The sequence below is a fragment of the Topomyia yanbarensis genome, chromosome 2 (genome assembly GCF_030247195.1).
Source record: "Topomyia yanbarensis strain Yona2022 chromosome 2, ASM3024719v1, whole genome shotgun sequence".
NCBI lineage: Eukaryota > Metazoa > Arthropoda > Insecta > Diptera > Culicidae > Topomyia > Topomyia yanbarensis.
The window spans coordinates 317,105,870-317,125,495 of record NC_080671.1 but is presented as its reverse complement, the minus strand read 5'-3'; the positions used below and the strand labels follow the sequence as shown (position 1 = coordinate 317,125,495).

The window sequence follows — 19,626 nt, the reverse complement described above, 5'->3', positions numbered from 1 at the left end:
GTGTGTGCATCGGCTAGATCGAGCAAACGCCCTTAAGCACCTCCTTGACTCTTCAGTGACAAGCACTGCGAGGCTGGTTTTTGGCGAACGATGTTGTTTTTTCTTTTTAGGGTCAATGGTTGTGGTTTACCGACTGCACCGTGTTCACGCACCAAGCTGTCTTCGATCAACGTCATGTGTGAACCCTCGTTCAGGTATGCACAGGAAGTTACCGATTTTCACCCGATGTGAATCGTTACCGGAACTATTCTGAAGATTACTCTTAGTTTAGCGGCGAGATGCGCATGGTGCTGACTCACGCTGCTGTGAACTGGTATCGCAGAGCTCGGTAGGTTGGTATTGGTAAACTTCATGATGAGTCAACGGATGGTGATGTTGACGGCAACTACCTAAGTTGAATATAACTTTAAACTTACACCAACCTTCGTGCTTGTTTAGGCGTCGTTCACACAGCCTCCATCTTTGTATAGCCGCAAGCCGTTGTTGCGGTCTCATACGACGAAACTCATCACCATTTCCAATGCGCTGACCATCTTTCTCACATATACGACAGAGGAGGGAGGGCTTCGATGTACTAGGTAATGTTCCTTTCTGATCTAGATAATGCGCATGTACAAATGCTCGCTCCCTTGCTGGTAGCTTTCCCGTTCGGCTGTAGCTCGGTGACCTGGACTCAACGACAAGGTTACATTTGCTTCTTTCAACGACAAGGTTACATTTGCTTCTTTGACGATGATTGAAATGAACTCGGAGAATGTACGGAGTGTCACTTTCTCAGAGAATCGTTTACACTGTACCCATTCTCCTTCGTAGGAGCCGGGAGTTTGTGTATCATTTCCTGGATCAAGGAAGTGTTGACTAGGTGATCCTTAGAATCTGCAGCCTCCAAATTATCACACAATTCGTAAACGGCCATTCCAAACAGAATAAACTTATCGAGCCTGTCGGTTCTTGGCGGATGTTCGTCTGATCTTCTGAATAAACCAGCTGCTTCGGACGACCATAAAGCATTCGAAGTGTCACTATAACCTGAGGCACCCCCGCTCGTAGCAGCAGTCTACTGCTAACTAATTCTAAGATTGGTCCTTTAAGACATTCCTGCACCCTGATAAGATTCTCTACCTCGGTTAAACCACAAGCTTCTGTTGAATTGACAAAGCTGCTGTAGAATAGTCGCCACTCCTCTGATTAACCACTACACTGGAAAAAAATTTAACAGCACTTGGTGTGCCGATCGTTGAGCTCCTGTAGGCCCCCGTTCGAATCGAGACCCTGTCTCCGTTCGCTTCTCTTTAAGCAAAGCATCGTCGTCCTCGTGTGAAGAGGCAGTGCTCCCTACTTCTCCGTCAGAATTGGCCTCAGGTGGTTCGGCATTTAGTGTCAATCGTTTTACCTCCGAGTTCCGCTTAGGGGTGTCTTTATCAGTCATATAAATGACGGCCGAGCTTTTGGTACTGCTCCGAGCTTCAATTCGTCCAGTTTCTTCTCCTGTTGCACTTGCTTCTCTGCCAAAATCCGCTCACATTCCATCTGCCTTTTCCGGATTGCCTTGGCGTTTGCCAACTCTTCCTCTTCCTGCGCCATTTTTTGCTCCAACCGAAGTAAAACCCTACTTATTTTGTTCCAAAACACAAAACATACATTGTCGGAAAATATTTTTGCGTGGATGCCCGTTGGGAATAGTTTTTCTTGCAGTAATTTCCACCCTCTATCTCATAGAATCGAAAAGTCTTCCACATATTTCCACATTTCATAGTAATTGACGTTCAAAATGGCGATATTTTAAACCTACTTTTTTCAATAACTCTTAAGTTTTGAAGTAAAAAACTATGACGTCTTTGACAAATATCTGCAATAGCAATTCGAACGACTTTATAGAATATTTAAAACATTGAAAAAATCTTAGAAAAAAGTATTAATGAAAATATGATTTTTGGGTGCCTCCCACAAACAACGTGCTTTATCTCAAACCCAGTACATTTTGGAGAATTTGCCTGTTTGGCACCACACGGCCTCTAGATGGGTTCGTCTACAAACGCCGAAATTTGATGATCAAAGCTCACCAAAACTCTACCGAGCTTCCATCAGCCGAAAGCAAACCCCCAGTCAACGTAAATCGGGCAAATACCGATACCGATCCTCCCCTTATCGTATTATGGGAAGGATGTCGGGGAGTTGGGGGGTTCGCCCAGTACTAAATGATAAATAAAAACACGTATCCATGAGAGCTGACTAAGTATTTGTAAAACACCCAATAAAATGAACTTTTTTACTATGTGTGCATCGGCTAGATCGAGCAAACGCCCTTAAGCACCTCCATGACTCTTCAGTGACAAGCACTGCGAGGCTGGTTTTTGGCGACCGATGTTGTCCTTCCTTTTTAGGGTCAATAGTTGTGGTTTACCGACTGCACCGCGTTCACGCACCAAGCTGTGTTCAATCAACGTCATAAATAAATAAATAAAGATTACTGTAAGTTTAGCGGCGAAATACGCATGGTGCTGACCCACGCTGCTGTGAGCTGGAATCGCAGAGCTCGGTAGTATTTGTAAACTTCACGATGAGCCAACGGATGGTGATGTTGACGACAATTACCTAAGTTGCAAGCAACTTTAAACTTACACCAACCTTCGTACTGGTTTAGGCATCGTTCACACAGCTCCATTTTTGTATAGCCGCAAGCCGTTGTTGCGGACTCATACGACGAAACTCATCACCATTTCCAATGCGCTGACCATCTTTCTCACATATACGACAGAGGAGGGAGGGCTTCGATGTACTAGGTGATGTTCCTTTCTGATCTAGTGATCCTTAGAATCTGCAGCCTCCAATTTATTGCACAATTCGTAAACGGCCATTCCAAACAGAATAAACTTATCGAGCCTGTCGGTTCTTGGCGGATGTTTTTCTGATCTTCTGAATAAACGAGCTGCTTCGGACGACCCTAAAGCATTCGAAGTGTCACTATAACCTGAGGCACCCCGCTCATAGCAGCAGTCTACTGCTAACTAATTCTAAGATTGGTCCTTGAAGATTCCTGCACCCTGACAAGATTCTCTACCTCGGCTAAACCACAAACTTCCGTTGAATTGACGAAACTGCTGTAGAATAGTGGCCACTCCTCTGATTTGCCACTAAACACTGGAAGTTTTTTTTAACAGCACTTGGTGTGCCGATCGTTGAGCTCCTGTTGGCCCCGTTCGAATCGAGACCCTGTCTCCGTTCGCTTCTCTTGAAGCAAAGCGTCGTCGTCCTCGTGTGAAGAGGCGGTCTTCCCTACTTCTCCGTCCGAATTGGGCTCAGGTGGTTCAGCACTTAGTGTCAATCGTTTTACCTCCGGGTTCCGCTTAGGGGTTTCTTTATCAGTCATATAAATGACGGCCGAGTTTTTGGTACTGCTCCGAGCTTCAATTCGTCCAGTTTCTTCTCCTGTTTCAGTTGCTTCTCTGCCAAAATCCGCTCACATTCCATCTGCCATTTGCGGATTGCCTTGGCGATTGCCAACTCTTCCATTTTTTGCTCCAACCGAAGTAACGCGAGTTGAATACGGGGCTCAGCCGTCGCAGACTCACTGGAGGATAGCTTTCCGTCATCTATGACAACTCTTTTGTTGCTGGGAAACTTCTGCCCTTTTCTTGCGATATGTTGGGCATAGGACCTTCGACGGAGGTCTGTTGAGCAGTGGCATCCGGCGGTTGGAAGGAAGCGTTCTTGGGAGGCATATTAGGATCGGGTTTCCCTACCTTCTTCGCCATTTTGTCATTCTCAGCCGCACATATTTCACATCGTAATGGCTTCTCCGCTACTCCATGGGACTCACCCACACATTCATAGTGGAATCAGGTCGGGCAGTCATCACAACTGGCCATTTTCTCGGTGTCTGGACCATCGCACTTTTTGCATTTACCTTCTGGCATCCTAATTGAGGTTATAATTTTTGAGTTTGTTGGTTAGGTGACCGGATGAGTGGCCAAAACCCCATTTTTGTAGCAGCTCGGTTTGATTTGGCTCAACTGTAATTCAAAATACCGTATTAGTAGGTTTAAGTGAAGTATCGAGGAGTAAATATAGTTACAAATTACAGTTATTTAGGCACAACCGATCCTCAGCGTAATAAATTATGCTAGTAATACTATCTAGCTCTAAATTGATGCAATTCATGCAAATCGTAATTTTTTCGGACTGTTCATCGCATACTTTTGGATTTGCTTTTCCACAAAGGAAAATAATTATCCGAAATCTAAATATAAGTTTACTCAATGTTTCGCGTGCTAATAGTGATGATCAAAGCTCACCAAAACTCTACCGAGCTTCCATCAGCCGAAAGCAAACCCCCAGTCAACGTAAATCGGGCAAATACCGATACCGATCCTCCCCTTATCGTATTATGGGAAGGATGTCGGGGAGTTGGGGGGTTCGCCCAGTACTAAATGATAAATAAAAACACGTAACCATGAGAGCTGACTAAGTATTTGTAAAACACCCAATAAAATGAACTGGCAATGTAAACTCAAATAGAATAAACATATAAAAGAAATTGTGATGGGATATAGCACTAAGGCTTTACCTTGTCTTCTTATGATCATACACAACGTGTTCAAGATATGTAGAGAAATGGTAATATGGCAAAACGAACAAAAACTAAAACTCGAAAACATCAAAGCTCACCAGCATTTTCCCACTGTGCATTCAGCTAGGCTTTGGGTTGGCATTTTCAAAGACACGGATATCCGTCTTTTCCTCTCGCTTTCTCATTGCACCGGATGTACAACCACCACACACACCGATCTTTCCGTGTTGTAAATTCGAGGAGGACCACCTTTGGTTCGCTCTGGATCACTGCTGGTGGTTGTTCCAATTTCCATTTCCGCCATAGAACAAACAAATCCATTAAGATCCAGCACCATATTTTGCATTCAGATCCTGGTGCAACTCCGACTGCTGCTACCAGCATCATGCATTGCCGGGGGAATAAATTGAACCTTTATTTCTAGATAAAATCATTCGGAAGGAGAATTCCGATAGAGAATAGAAAGAGACTGGAAAAGGCTAAGATAAAAGCTTTCAAGATGCACTTTAGGATGCAATTCATCAGAAATCAGGAACAAGCGACACGGAAGATATGAGAACGATTTAAGCAATAAATTCGACATAAATGATGTGCCTCGTGTGTTCTTAAATGGTATGCGGTAGTGCGACTGCTTATTAAAGCGCACAGATATTTAATAGAAAAATATCAAACAATTAAACCTTGAATGCGCAGTATTTCTTTTAAAAAAAACTTTGCGAAAAGCAACTTAAAATAAAATCAGTAATTAGTAGCGACTGGCTCAAATGGCACCATATGGGTTCAGAGATTTATGCCGCGCCGTGATTTGTCTTTTCATTATTTCTCCGAAGAGACATTGTCATTCAAATACAGCTTAAACTGTAGATCTTTACCACTCTGGGTTAGTAGCAATAGCATATCCTCCAGTTTCAACTCTCTATACATAGGTTGATCTCAAAAATGGAGAGATTTGGAATAAATGGTAGTGTGTTGTAGTTGTTTCGATCACAGACCGAGAGATAGCGGTTGTCATAGGAGATTGTCAGGCCCCCACGTTCATTTCTACGTCAGGAACACCTCAAGGAAGCCACTTGGGACCGTTGGTGTTTGTGCTATACTTCAATGATGCTCATCTAGTTCTGAAGACTCCACGATTGTCCTTCGCAGATGACCTCAAGATATTCCGTTTAATACGATCAATTGAAGATTGCAAATTTCTCCAACAGCAGCTTGATGTCTTTGCTGATTGGTGTAACACGAACCGCATGTGCGTGAACCCGAAGAAGTGTTCGGTAATATCATTTTCACGGAAAAAGGATTCGATTCATTTTAACTACCGTCTACTAGAAACAGACATTGAACGCGTCAGTCATGTTAAAGATCTGGGAGTGATTCTGTATCCTCAACTTACGTTTAAACAACACGTCTCCTATGCAGTTGGCAAAGCATCTCGAGCACTGGGATGCATCTTCAGAATAGCCAAAAATTTTACGGATATCTATTATCTCAAATCGCTCTACTGTTCTTTATCGCGATCAATTCTAGAATATTGCTCTGAAGTTTGGAGTCCAAACTACAATAATGGCGTTGAGAGAATAGAGTCCGCTCAGCGTCGCTTTTTACGTTTCGCGCTTCGTAGATTGCCGTGTAGAGATCCTTCCCGACTACCTCGTTATGAAAACCGGTGTCAGCTAATTCAACTAGAGCCCCTACATGTTCGAAAGAATACTGCAAGAGCCTTGTTCATCGCTGACACTATGCAAGGTCGTATAGATGCCCCAGCTATTTTGGAACAAATCAACATAAACGTCGCTCCTCGAACACTACGCAACAACATTATGTTCAGATTACCATTCCGACGCACTAACTATAGTATGTATGGAGCCATCACTGGTCTGCAACGAATTTTTAACCAGGCAGCTTCGGCATTTGAGTTCAACGTTTCTCGACAAACTCTGCGTATACGTTTTTCCAGACTATTTAATCAATTAGCTAACAACACTTGACCTTTTAATTTGTTTTTAATTATTGTATGACTATTGTTTTTGTGTACTTGATTGTTAGAAACTAGATTAGTATTAAGGCCAATTGGGGCTTTGATATGCCTGTTGATGTAATCAACAAATAAACAAAATGTATGGAGAAGCAAAAATTCGGATACGCAATTGCATCACTGCAGGGTAGTTACATGTCAAATGATATGAAGTTCCGTAATCAGGTTCACAAAGATCACGCGAGTAATACTCAGCATGCTGAATAATAGCCATGTGATAATTTAGTTTGCAATATCCAGTCAGTGCCCTAGAACTATAATACTGCAATTGCATTGAAAAAATGCAGCAAATTCAGACTCGCATCCTTCAGAAAAGATTTGGTTTAAAGGCAAGTTTGCAAACTACGCCAACGGTTGGCATGTTCGGATGCAGCTGAAGAGCAAATTTTGTGCTTTAAGTTATCGGCAGTGGTAGAACTGGTTCATTCGCAGCGCCAGCTCAAGCCAATTCGTCCGCCCCTTTCATTTCCAGTAATACTGGGTACCCATACAAGACTGATAGCATTTGAAATGCTAAGTTCTTCGATTTGAATTCGAAATGTGATTACTAATTTCGAATAATACTCGAATCTGCCGAACTAAGTGCTTTCAGGGCAACCTGACTATCAGCACAAAAATAGATTCTTTTACCGCAAATTGTGCCGATTGTACGCCCCACAGAATCGCGAAGACTGATTTAATTCCATTTCAGGACAATAGACTGCTGCAGCGGCTCGACCCTCCAACAAAGAATCGTTAGTATAACAAAGTACACATTCTTCAAGTTGTACTCCATGCAGCCAGACAACCATTCCTCGCGAGGTGAATTTTTCATATTAATTTTTTTTAAAGGAAAGCAATGTGTGCGTGTAAGGGAAGCAAGTGTATTCTCATCCCAAATAACCATTTGGGGCTACAGTCTTGTATAGCTATTTGCACGATCTATTGGGTTACTATTCCAGACCCCGGAAACCTAAAGACGGTATGAATAAGTAAGTGTTTCTTGATTCAGAAACACATAAAGTGGTTTTATGTTTAAAAGGGCCTCTAGAGCAACAGTTGGTGTTGAGAACGCACCAGTTATCGCCATCAAGACCACCCTCTAAAGATGATTTAAAGTTAATTGAATTGTCGTGACTTCTCCCTTCTGCCACCAAACAAGGCACCCGTATGCCAGTATTGGTATAACAATTATTAATTAGATCCACTGAATGTACTTGGGTTTAAGTCCCCAAGATTTGCCATATCTACATTGGCCTAAGGCCATGCCAGTTTACTTCATTCTGAAATCGATGTGAGCTATCCAATTAAGTTTTGAGTCAAGAATTACCCCAACGTCCTTAACTTGATCTGCGACAATAATTTCTGGGCACTGATGTTTTATTTCGATTAACTGATAGTCCAACAGGCACTATTGCTCAACAACACATAAGGCTTGTTGCATCAACTCAAAAAGTGTACGTGGAACGAAACCAAAGCTCTTTTAGTTTCCTCAACAAGCCATCGACGAAAATGCTGCATAGAATTGGTGACAGCACTCAACCTTGAGGACATCCGCAGACACCCAGTTGTCTTATCTCTACTTGTCTTAACTATGAACACATATGTCGGTTTCTAAGCATTGCGTATATCCATGCGTATATCGTGCTGCTGCCATAATGGATTCGAAAGGCACATTGTCAAAAGCACCTTCAATATCAAGAAAAACTCCCAAACTTGATTGTTTTTGCAAAAAAAGCTTTTTCAATGTTGTAAACAGCGGCGGCAGTAGACATCCCCCACCGATATGCATTTTCCATTGCATGCAGCAGGTGCTCGTCCAAGCTAACGCCCCGAATGGAGTGGTCGATTAAACGTTCCACTGAGTTGAGAAGGAAGGAGGTCAAACTGATCGACCTAAAACTCTTTGCCAGCTCATACACTGCTGGCCAATAAAATAGGTGTGAGATAAAAATACATGAAATTTTGAGTTTTCTCTAAAAATATTTTTTTATTCCAATATTTTATAGTTAGGCACAGTCGTAAATATGAAAAAGAACACTTTTATTTGTAAATTAATTGTTATGCTTTACAGGAACTCTCTCTTCCCCATGAAATCCAAAAAAGCACCTGGTCAATGAAATAGGTGTATTGTAATCCATTGCATTAAAAATTTTCAAATCCAATGATTTTAAGACTTTAATATTTTTGACAACTAGTAGCCTGTGTAACCTCCCTTATTCAACCAAATTTTATCCATTCGCCTTGGCATTGAGTCATTCAAACGCTGATAAGTTTCCGTTGGCATAGTGTACCATTCCTTTTAAGCTGCTTCCCACAAACGACCCTTATTTCTGAAATTTTGACCGGATAACTTCTTTTTAAGTACATTCCGTAGATTTTCTACGGGATTAATGACAGGAGATTGGTAGGATCCGAAATTATAGTCACTTTATTATCCCGAAATCATTCCTTTACATACTTCGATGTGTGTTTTCGATCAATATCTTGTTGAAACTGCCATATAAAGGCACGTTATCTTTGGCATAGGACTGCATGACATCCTTTAGGATGTCCATTCTTTAGACTTGCATTCGAATCTTGCCCTTATAGTGGTGTTGCGAAAAATAGGACCTGCGCCATTCCACGAAAAGTAGCCCCAAACTTCATTGTCCTCGCCTCCGTGCTTTACCTTATTTTGCGTGTATCGCAGATCAAACTTTATGCACTTTGGACGTCTTACGTTTCGTTGTGCATCGGAGGAAAACAGGTTTAACTTTGATTCGTCCCTCCGAAGGATATGTCGCCATATTTTGCTTCCTTCTGAACCATGCCCATTAACGGTGTTGAAAAGTAAATTGCATATTTCTGCGAAGTCTTTTGCTTCGCAATAGTGGAACCTTTTTAGCAAATCTTTCTGGAAGATTGGAGTTTTACAGCCTACGGCGAACTGTTCTCGGACTTACCACATTTCCAATTTGTGCTGTAATAGTCCTGGATGACGCGAATGAATCAGATTTCGCTAATAATGAAATACAATGGTCAGCTGCTGTAGATGTTTTCATGGGTTTTTTTGTGTGTTTCTTTTTTCAAAGGTTTTAAGGCATTTGTAAAGAAGTTTTCGGAATGCCAAAGTGTATTCGCGATTTATTTCTACGTTTTATCTTCTTTAACAAAATTTCTTAGCAAGACTCGTTCCACTTGAGTACAGTGAGATGCTCGACCCATTCTATAAAAAATTTTTGACTTATTCAACATTTAAATACATTGATTAGCACGCAGAATACAAACTTTACCAAATTTAACATATAATGGTATTGAGTAAAATAATAACCAGTTAATATATTTCACACACCTATTATATTGACCACACAAAAAAGCCTGTGGCAGTCTTGTTTTACATCTTGACAAAGATTGCAAATATAATCAGCGCCAACAACCCACTAGTAACTTGACAGATACCAAGGCTTGTGTGTGCGGTAGGTGTGATTGAGACTGCTGCAGCTTGGTATGCGTAATTGAGAGAAAAACAAAATAATCTATCACACACCTATTTTATTGGCCAGCAGTGTAAGTAACGCGGGCGCCCTTGGAATGTATCCTGTTGCAAGACTAAAAGTGAGAACTTTTTTAAAAATATGTTTGATGTGTTCATATCATTTTTGTAGTACTGTACTTTATAGTAGAACTGGAATGATTCTATCTTTTCCAGAAGACTCATACGGAGCAAAACTTGCAATCGTCCATTTGATCGTTGTCAGAATTCTACGAGCAAATGGCCAAGAATCAGAACTACCTAAAAATAACTCAAGGGCAGTCGTTAGCGATGGCTCCGTACAGCCTGGAAAGTTATGTGTCAAAAAGCCAGTTCATCTTAGTCAGACGAGTATTCACCATTAGCAGTTCTAATCGAGCATGACAATCGATTTCGAAAGTAACTTATTTAATCTACTAGTCTCGTTGAGAGTTGAGATATTTGTGCAGAGGCTTTTCCAACCACTTCGCTCAGAGGATCGAAGTGCATTTCTATATGCATTGCGAGCCCTTAAATGCCTCAGACCAATCACTGCGTCTAGGATTCCAAGCTCTTCTACAAAACTTTTTGAATCGAAAAACTTCGGTATTCCACGAAGGTGTTCTTTTAGAGCATGCATAATCGGAAGCGGACAAACATCTTGGTATGCTGCTACTATGAGTGAGTTTGTTTAATAAATGACCTCAACCAAGTCACTTTAAATTGTTGGAAAACACCCATCAAACCTAGTCGCCAAGCCCTCTTCATAGAGATCCAGCTTCGAGATTTGGGATTACGATATGTGACAATATCTAGCGAGACTTTTAAATGATCAAAGACGAGGTGCTTATGATGTTACGAACAAGTTTGCCAACTCATGCGTAATACCGTCAGAGCAGAGAGTTGCACCTAACATCTCTTCTATGCCAGTCCGTGTAAGTGCAGGATAATAAGACATGCGTTAATTGCGCTATTAGCAAGCATACATGTACGAGGCATTTCACGTGGATTTGTTACGTCATTTTTGTTGAAAGCTAGGAAGACGGGGCTAAGTAGCTTTCCTTAAAGGAAATACGATTCTTGAACAAAAAGCAAAGAAACTTCCTTTCTGCACAAGGCGGGATAGATTCATAGTGGTTGTACATTTATGCTGCAGATTAATTTGTGCTACTCTAACCATACTCGATCACAGCACTACACATTTCATCATCAGCACTTGTTGCACAGCAGCTAGAAGATACCAAACACGTTGGGTTATAATCGCTTACAGTGAACCCCGAAATGGGTATTAGGAACATGCCCACCATTTAAATCCCACGATTTGCGAAGAAACAAACGTCCACTGTGTCAGAGATTCGCTAACACAGTAAGGGTAAACCCACGACACTCCATGCGCGGCTGGCATATTTTAGTCCTGTCAGCTATTCAGTCCTCGGCACGGAGAAACACCTTGTCTTGAGGACTCCTGTTTTAAGTCGCCAGAGGATCAAAAACTTCAACCCGTCGGAGGCTGCACGGCATCTGGACTGGTTTTGTCTGGAGAATGATAATAGACTGTTATTAACCTCATAGTGGACCCCAGCCACTGAAGTGAGTTGCAACGGACCCAGTAAGTCCAGCTGAAATATAAAGGGCGAATACGAAATTATTGTGACACATTCAACAGGGCATAACTTTTTTACCATTGGGTAAAAATCAACCAAATTTTGCACACTTTCTCATTGATGTGTATTGTTTACATGCTGTCAAACTCGAAGTCGTATTTTTCGATTCAACGAAAATGGAGGTGAACCAACGCGAGTCGAGAGAACAAATTCTTTCCAAACCTCTGGAGTTTCCTGAGCTGTCGCACCGGCAGTTGGGAAAAATGTTGAACATTCACCATTCAACCGTCTCCAGAGTGTTGAAGCGGTTCCAGGAGCGGTTGACATTGGAGCTGGAAGAAAAGCGGGACCGCAGAACAAAAAGACGGAGGGAAAGGTGAAGCGGATGATTAAAGCAAATCCCAACGTCTCAAGCCGTGATTTGGCTAAAAAGATCGGCATGTTGCAGAGCTACATCCAGAAGAAGAGAGTTGGACTACATACATACAAGGTACAGAACTTCCCAAACCGCGATAACCGGCAACAATCGACGGCTAAAACTCGGGCACGGAAGCTCTACGAGAAGATGCTGACAAAATATGGCTGCTGTGTGATGGACGACGAAACGTATATAAAAGCCGATTTTAAGCAAATTCCGGGGTTGGAGTTTTTCACCGGCAAGAGCAAGTTCTATGTGGACGACAAATTTAAGAAGAAGAAAATATCGAAGTTCGCCTCCAAATATCTCATTTGGCAGGCCATCTGCTCTTGCGGACTGAGGAGTGAGCCTTTCGTGACAAAGGGCACAGTAAATGGCGACATCTACAAATCTGAGTGCCTCGAGAAGCGCCTTTTGCCATTCTTGCAGCAGCACGACGAAGCTCTGCTTTTTTGGCCAGATTTGACATCATGCCACTATTCTAAAAGTGTCCTGGAGTGGTATGAGGCCAATTCTGTCCATTTTGTTCCAAAGGACATGAATCCACCAAACTGTCCGGAGCTGCGCCCGGTGGAGCAGTACTGGGCAATGATGAAACGGGAACTTCGGAAGAGCAAGAAGACAGTCAAAGACGAGAAGGACATGTTAAGAAAATGGAAAAAAAACTGAGAAACTGGTACCGGATGACACTGTAAAGACTTTGATGGAGGGCATCAAGCGAAAATGCGTTCAATTTTACACTCAAGGCTCCATCGATTAACTTTTCTTTTGATTTTTGAATTAAATATATGTATAAAACCACCCCAAAAATTTTGGTTTGATTTTAAACATTATAAGAAAATTGGCATGACATTTTCGGTGTCGCAATAATTTCGTGTTCGCCCTTTAAATAGCAACCTACTATGAATTCGCTTGCTAGCTGAAGCTAGGTTTGATTTCAGTAAGTCTCATCAGCAAACAGAACCTCTTCACTTACCGAACTTATCAAATCCCATAAGTTAGAAGTCGTTTAGTGTGTACAGAAGTAGTGTTTCTAATTTTGGTATAGCCTCAAACCGTTACATTGGTCAAGTGACGTGGTTCTAAAGAGACGAGGTCGAAGAAGAATTTCGTTTTCACATCAGTTCAACTTTCTCAGCAATAATTATTATTTCATGGAAAAGTCAAACATTAAGCTTCGTATAGAATTGATACACTTGTGTACAAGTATTGTGTACAAGTATTGTGTACAAGATTGCACACAACATCCCACTTATAATAAAAAATAGCCATCAGATGGCACGGAAAGTTTAATGGTTTTTATTCGAATTGCTGGAATGCTTTCGAAGTAACGATACCCACTGAGACGTCCAAAAAATTGTTTCAAAATCGTTCAACACGGGTCCAACGATGGACGTTCGTTGAACGGTTATTTGGACGATGTCGAAATTGGTCCAACCAACGTCCTTCATTGGACGATTTTGAAACCAACCGTTCTTAGAGGGTAATTATGGCTTCTATTCCCGATTCAGAATCCTGAAAGAATTCTGTTAGGAGTCTAGCTCAAATGCAACAATAGATTCCGGTTTAGTCGAAATCGGGAAACCCTACACGCTTACAAAAACTACCTAAAATTGACTTCTTATGATTGTTTGGGGTATCGTTGAATATGGTAAATTTAATTTAACCGCGTTGAAGGTATGATTGGCTGGTTGGTCTCATTTTCACTTGACCGCTTTTTAGTTGGACCTCCGCTAGTTGGACCATTGTCCAATTAAAAACATCTGAACGCCAGAATTGCATGTCAAATTTATACTTGGACAACTAATATGACTATTTTGGAATATGTGAACAGAACTACTAATCAGACTACTAAGTTCTCTTTTGGAGAGTTATTGACCTCTGTCAGTGGGTACATGTACACGGTTAAAATAAAATACCCATTAATAGGTATTATGGGGGAGAACAAGGGCCCTTAATGTTCTGAATATTTTTCTAAATATTTTAATAAGTATGATTATAATGTTCAAGACATACAAGAAACATGTGTAATTCGCTTACTGTATATCTCATTTTGTTTAAGCAAGCCATGTAATCTTGGAACGAATCGATAAAATCAACAGATGGCACAAGTCCGTTGAAATTACAAACTTAAAAATACAAGAGTTCGAAAGGGTGAGCAATTTCATGTCTTGTGTATCGTTTTTGTTGGCTATTTTCGACGATTTTAAGACTAAGAGACAACGAAAGCAATGAAATTGAAAGGCGGATAGGTATTCTAGAGTAAATCAGTTATAAGCTTATAACGGAAAACTAGGACTAGGCAGGCTAATATCATAGAGAACAGACGTCCATCTTCAGCATTCAACTTGTGTAAAAATCTCTAACGGTTTCGAAGGTAGTTGGGATATCCAAACCAGGTGCGCTACTGTCGTCATGTTTTTTGTGGCTGAGTTCGACTGAATTGACAGCGGTTATTCCTCTACCCAGTTAAACTAGTCCGGAACCGGTTCGGACTTCCAGTATGAATCCTAGCTCAAATGCATGAACCGATAGTGTCAGAATCGGTTGTTTTCTTTGAGCAAGATTCCATACTGAATCCATTCAGGATTTCGAACTGGTTCCGAAATGGATTTGTCGGATAGTTGGGATAAGTTGGTTTGACGGCTCTAGTGTTTATCGTATATTAATTCAAATGTTTACACACGTTTTTTAAATATTTTTGTTCGATCATGGATGTCTGTTCTCTGTGCTTATATGGACATGATCGAAAGGAAATGTGAAGAGTCCTTTGCCTTTTGCTAAGTAGGAGTTGGGCATGGCACCCAAGTCTACCTCATGGTCATTGATAGAACATAACTCATCATCATGTTTTACCACCGACGGCCGGTTTCATGTCTTATTTCTACTTTTTAACTTGCTATCACCATACCGGTTAATTTCTTGGCATTCAGCAGTTGAAAACATAATTGTGAATCCTTTTTGAGCAATTTGGTTCACACAAAGCAAATTTACTGATAGATCCGGAATCAAGTATGCTTCATTTACCGGAAGTTCCTTATTCAGGCAGATAGGTCGCATAATAACGGCACCATTCGTAGTCACTAGCAGTTTTCCTTAATTAACAGCTACTACTGTTCCGGATGACGGCTTTACTGCCGTCATAAACTTAATTGTCGCATGTTCTATGGGATTACCTATTCGCAATCAAAAGCTGGCTGTAGACCGCAAGATGGCACTAAAGTGCAATGATGATGTTTTTTATTTCATCTGTCAAAACACATCTAAAAGAAAATTTTGAATGTTATAAACTCAATCAATATTATAATTAAATGTTATTTCTTGTAATGAAAAGTAATATTGAAGAAGAAAATATGTTTCCCACATCTGAAAAATATCTAGATGGTAAATTTCTTGATACAGCACTATGGATTCGTTCTTCCAGTTCTAGTTTATACGAAAATGATATTCAGAGATTGAAATAGCGATAAAAAAAAACACATGATAGTGAGCGAAAATGACTGGATTAAAGAGTGCAGGTATTGAAAGTCGAGGTTATCTACTGATAAATCCAATTTATAGGTAAACATTTTCCGCATCTAAAACAACTAACCTAACCTCAACAATACAAAAATAATTCCGGATCTCAATAATTCGCAATAAATTATCGAGTTGAACTGAATGTTTTGATGTCAAACGAAAGAACGAGTGTTTTCTTATCACGTGTAATTAAACTTTTTGTGAAACTATGTAATGTTTATATCATCAATGCAAGGAAATTAGGCAATCCATGAGACGTTTCTGATCAGCTGATTATTTCTTGTTTACTTATTCTGACGATACTCCGAGGGGTGCGACGTCCGACAATATCGTTGATTTGATCCAACATCAAACGAATCGGACTAACGAAAGCTGTTTGTCGGACGAGTTTTTCAGTTCGCAGGAGTAGACTTGTTGACAGAACCCACCGCTGAATTGTCAAACAAACGTCTAATGGATTGCCTAATACTTTTGTCATCATTTGACTGGTAGCAATAATAAAATCTAGTTGGCGTGTCGAGCGGACAAGTTTCGCGTTTGAGAGCCAATATACATGGGACAATTATGCGTAGAACGGCAGTTTACATGTTGCAGAAACTCGAGAGGGGGCTGGTCATGTGCACATTTGCACCTGAGTCGTGTCCAAAATGAATCATCGAAAACACAGTGCACAATGATTCTTTCGGCAAGTTAGCCTGCTTGAAACTTTTGTAATCGCAAGCAATGGGTCCATATTTTTGGCATTTCCGACACTACGGGCCTTTGGGAAGATCGTTTTTGTACTTGCTCCTGTCGCTTTTTGGTGGATCGCTTAGTTGTTTATTACAGCTAAGCAGCTTTAGCTCCTGTTCACAGCCGGTGCTTAATCTTGCGTCGAAAATTTTAATTTTTCGAAACAGTTTTGTCTTTATGGCATCACTACTGATGACAATACCCGAGTTTTTGAGGGCCATTTTCATCGGACGATATTCTTCCGGAAGACCAGCAAAAAAAGGTCCAATCCACTCCTCTGACACAGGACAACTGATTCCTTCTAGTTGATGTGCAGTGGATGTTATGTATGTGGGATTCTTTACGGGAGTAATACGCGCGAGACACTCGTAACTTTAATCATACTATTAATTACTTATTCATTAAAGCGACACAAGAAGTGACCGTTGAACAGCGCGCGATTTTGTTTATGAATAACTGTGTTGCCAAATATATTTATTTATTTCTAAGGAATGACCAAGGGTTATATACTACACTCCTCCTCCTTTTTAAATACTGCTTCATGGAGAGAACCGCCGAGGCGGACGACGCTTTCTCGTCGATCTGCGCATTTCGGATGGAGGGACGCCTTCACTATGACTAATCAGACTAATCAGAGGGTTTCTGGTCTGACCAAGTCCAAACGCGTTAGAATATTTCGTCCTAGAAATAGTTTGGCTAGTGATTCGCTGTTTGTTTTGTGCGGTGCTAGACGGTATTGTCGAAGAAACACGTTAAGGTTGTGCTGGAGCGAGTTAGTGGTGGTTCCCGTCGCCTTTAGAGCATCCTTCACAGTCTGCACGTACCATTCAACCTGACCGTTGGTAGCTGGGTGATACGGCGCTGGCAATTTGTGATACTTTACTTCTGATTGTTGTAAAAATTCTCTAAATGCAATTTGCTGGCAATTGACTAATCTATGTGGAGTGGTGTTAGTGCGAGATTGAGGTTAAATCGGGTAGTTTTTTTGCCAAATGAGGTTAAATCAGATGGCGAATTGAAAACATAGCGTTATATGTATGTTGTCTATACACATTGCAACTGTGTTGGTGTCCTAGACGTCAAATAAGTCAATTAGGGGGCTATTTTAAATGCAACAAAAAAAAACATTTGGGCGATTTGCCGCCGTCATTTTTTTTTTGCCGCTCTACCCGCCCTTAAATCGCCCCTAAATCGCCCAGGGAACGCGCCATTTAATCGTCCTTAATTGACTGATATGAAAATTAAAAATAATACTTATTTTCGGATTCATTATCTACTCATATAAATTTATCAGTACACTAGGTAATCACCACCAAACTATTGGAAGAATCCATGGTGAAATTCGTGTTGCACACCAAAACTTACCACAATCTGACTTTCATTTAGACTTTAAGTCAGAGATCTTGTTCCACTATACTTACACACGATTCCACAATTTCCCACATTTGTTGGCTAAATTAAGTGCACTAGACAAACAAAATACAGGCAAGAACACGCCAATTGTTTAAAAAACAATTTTAAGCTTAAGCCAAACATGAACCGCCATGTTTGAAAATCGCAAAAAAACAACCAAGTCCATTTCAGCCGCCAGAAAATTTCTCTAATGTGGTTTTCGTTTGAGGCGAAACTGAGTCAGTTCCTAACCCCAACTGCTGTCAAAATGTATGAACTGACAGCGGTTGGGGTTAGAACCTGACTCAGTTTCAGGTTCAAGCGAAATCGCCATAAGCGTTGAAATTGTCTTTAAATCGCATTCGCAAATTGCATTTGTTCCTAGGGGCAATTAGCACAGGCGAGTTGAGACAAACGTCAAACTGTTTAAATCGCCTGACCATGCTCGTCCGCATTTTTTTTTTGACCGGGGAGGACCATTGTCGGAAACAACGGTCAGGCCCGATGAGAGGGGGGGTCAGCCGGGGCAATTGCCCTGGGGCCCGGGTCGCGTTTGGGGGGCCGAATTTTTATCCGGAAGATGGGTGAAAACGTCTGGTATTCATAGAAGAGCAAGAAAAATAAGAATTGTAATTTCTTTGTAATTATTCACCCTATTAAATTGTCATATGATGAAAGCGGAGAAAAATTTGAAAGACATTTTAATCTAATAACTCGAGAATTCGAAATTGTGGATACCAGAGCTTTATTTTATATTTAACTTTTTTCCTTTTTTATTTCGACTATGTTAGTCACATTTTCTTTTTACATTTTAACGACATTCAATTAGCTAGAGATTACTGGGTAGGGAAATTTATGAAAATTAGAGCCATAGTACTCAAGTGAGAGCAAGGATGTGAAATAAACAGATCGGAAAACTAGAAGTGGCAGGGTCATTAGAACAGGCTTAATATCGTACGGGCTTAATCTTTGTCTTCTGTTAATGAGGGTCGAGTTTAGGCAGTATAACTACGAATCACCCGAGTTCACTAACATGTGTCCTGGTATCGATAGACGTGTCCATCTTAACCGTGACAACCGACGATATATTTAACATTTGTTAAAACAAACGTTCTTAGAGGAGTTGTCTACTTTATGTACTAGGTCTACAAAACCGAGTTTTTTGTTTGAATTGGCAGAATACTTTACAAAACGTTCAGAAGCCAATTCAATGTATTTTCGAAGAGAACAGCGCCAAACAGAAATGCAAGCACACGGACGTATCCGTCCTCTTCTGCGTTCGTTTCTTTACTGGTGGTACCGGTTGTTGGATTGCAGACACTAGGAGTATTTTATTGAGTGAATATTTGTGTCTGTAAGATCCACAAATCTTGGTTTTGAAGCTTTTTGTGGTTTGGCATAAGATAACGATGTGCTGTTAGCGGTAGGCGGACTTTTCTTAGCTACTTCTGTAAAATGTTTTAGGTGGTGCAGTGTTTTTTGGAGAATTTGCGCATAGGAATCTGCCCTGGGTGCATAACCGGTGTTGTCTGATGAGATGTTCCATGTTCGGTTAATATGCATAAAATGGTTTTGTAAAAAGGAATTAGTTTGTTCACAAGCATTCTCACCACAGGAAAAGGATTAGAATTACCCTGGAAAATGTTCCTCAATGTTATTAAATCCATTTCTCCGTACCTTGATATAAACTTTTTTTTATCGCCATGTCAGGAGTGGGCAGAGATAAATCGTGTATGCGCACCTGTTTAGAGCCGTTGTCTATATATACGGAGATGCTTTAGTTAACGTTGCCGCATTCGTTGGCGTGTTGTATGTTGTTTCGCGTAACGAATGACTGTGATTAATGTTTTATATGGTGCAATTGTAGGATATTAGCTCCTGCCACAT

General features: G+C 40.8%; 1 protein-coding gene across 1 annotated transcript in view; it reads right to left on the bottom strand.

Annotated features, from left to right (window-relative positions):
- Nucleotides 1-14,812: 14,812 nt before the first annotated feature.
- The window catches only part of LOC131683688 (ras-like GTP-binding protein RhoL), a 233,275-nt gene continuing 228,461 nt past the window's right edge, over nucleotides 14,813-19,626 (bottom strand). The window contains exon 5 of the transcript XR_009304550.1: nucleotides 14,813-14,827. The gene's annotated coding sequence lies outside the window, so the exon portion shown is untranslated. The remainder of the gene's footprint in view (nucleotides 14,828-19,626) is intronic.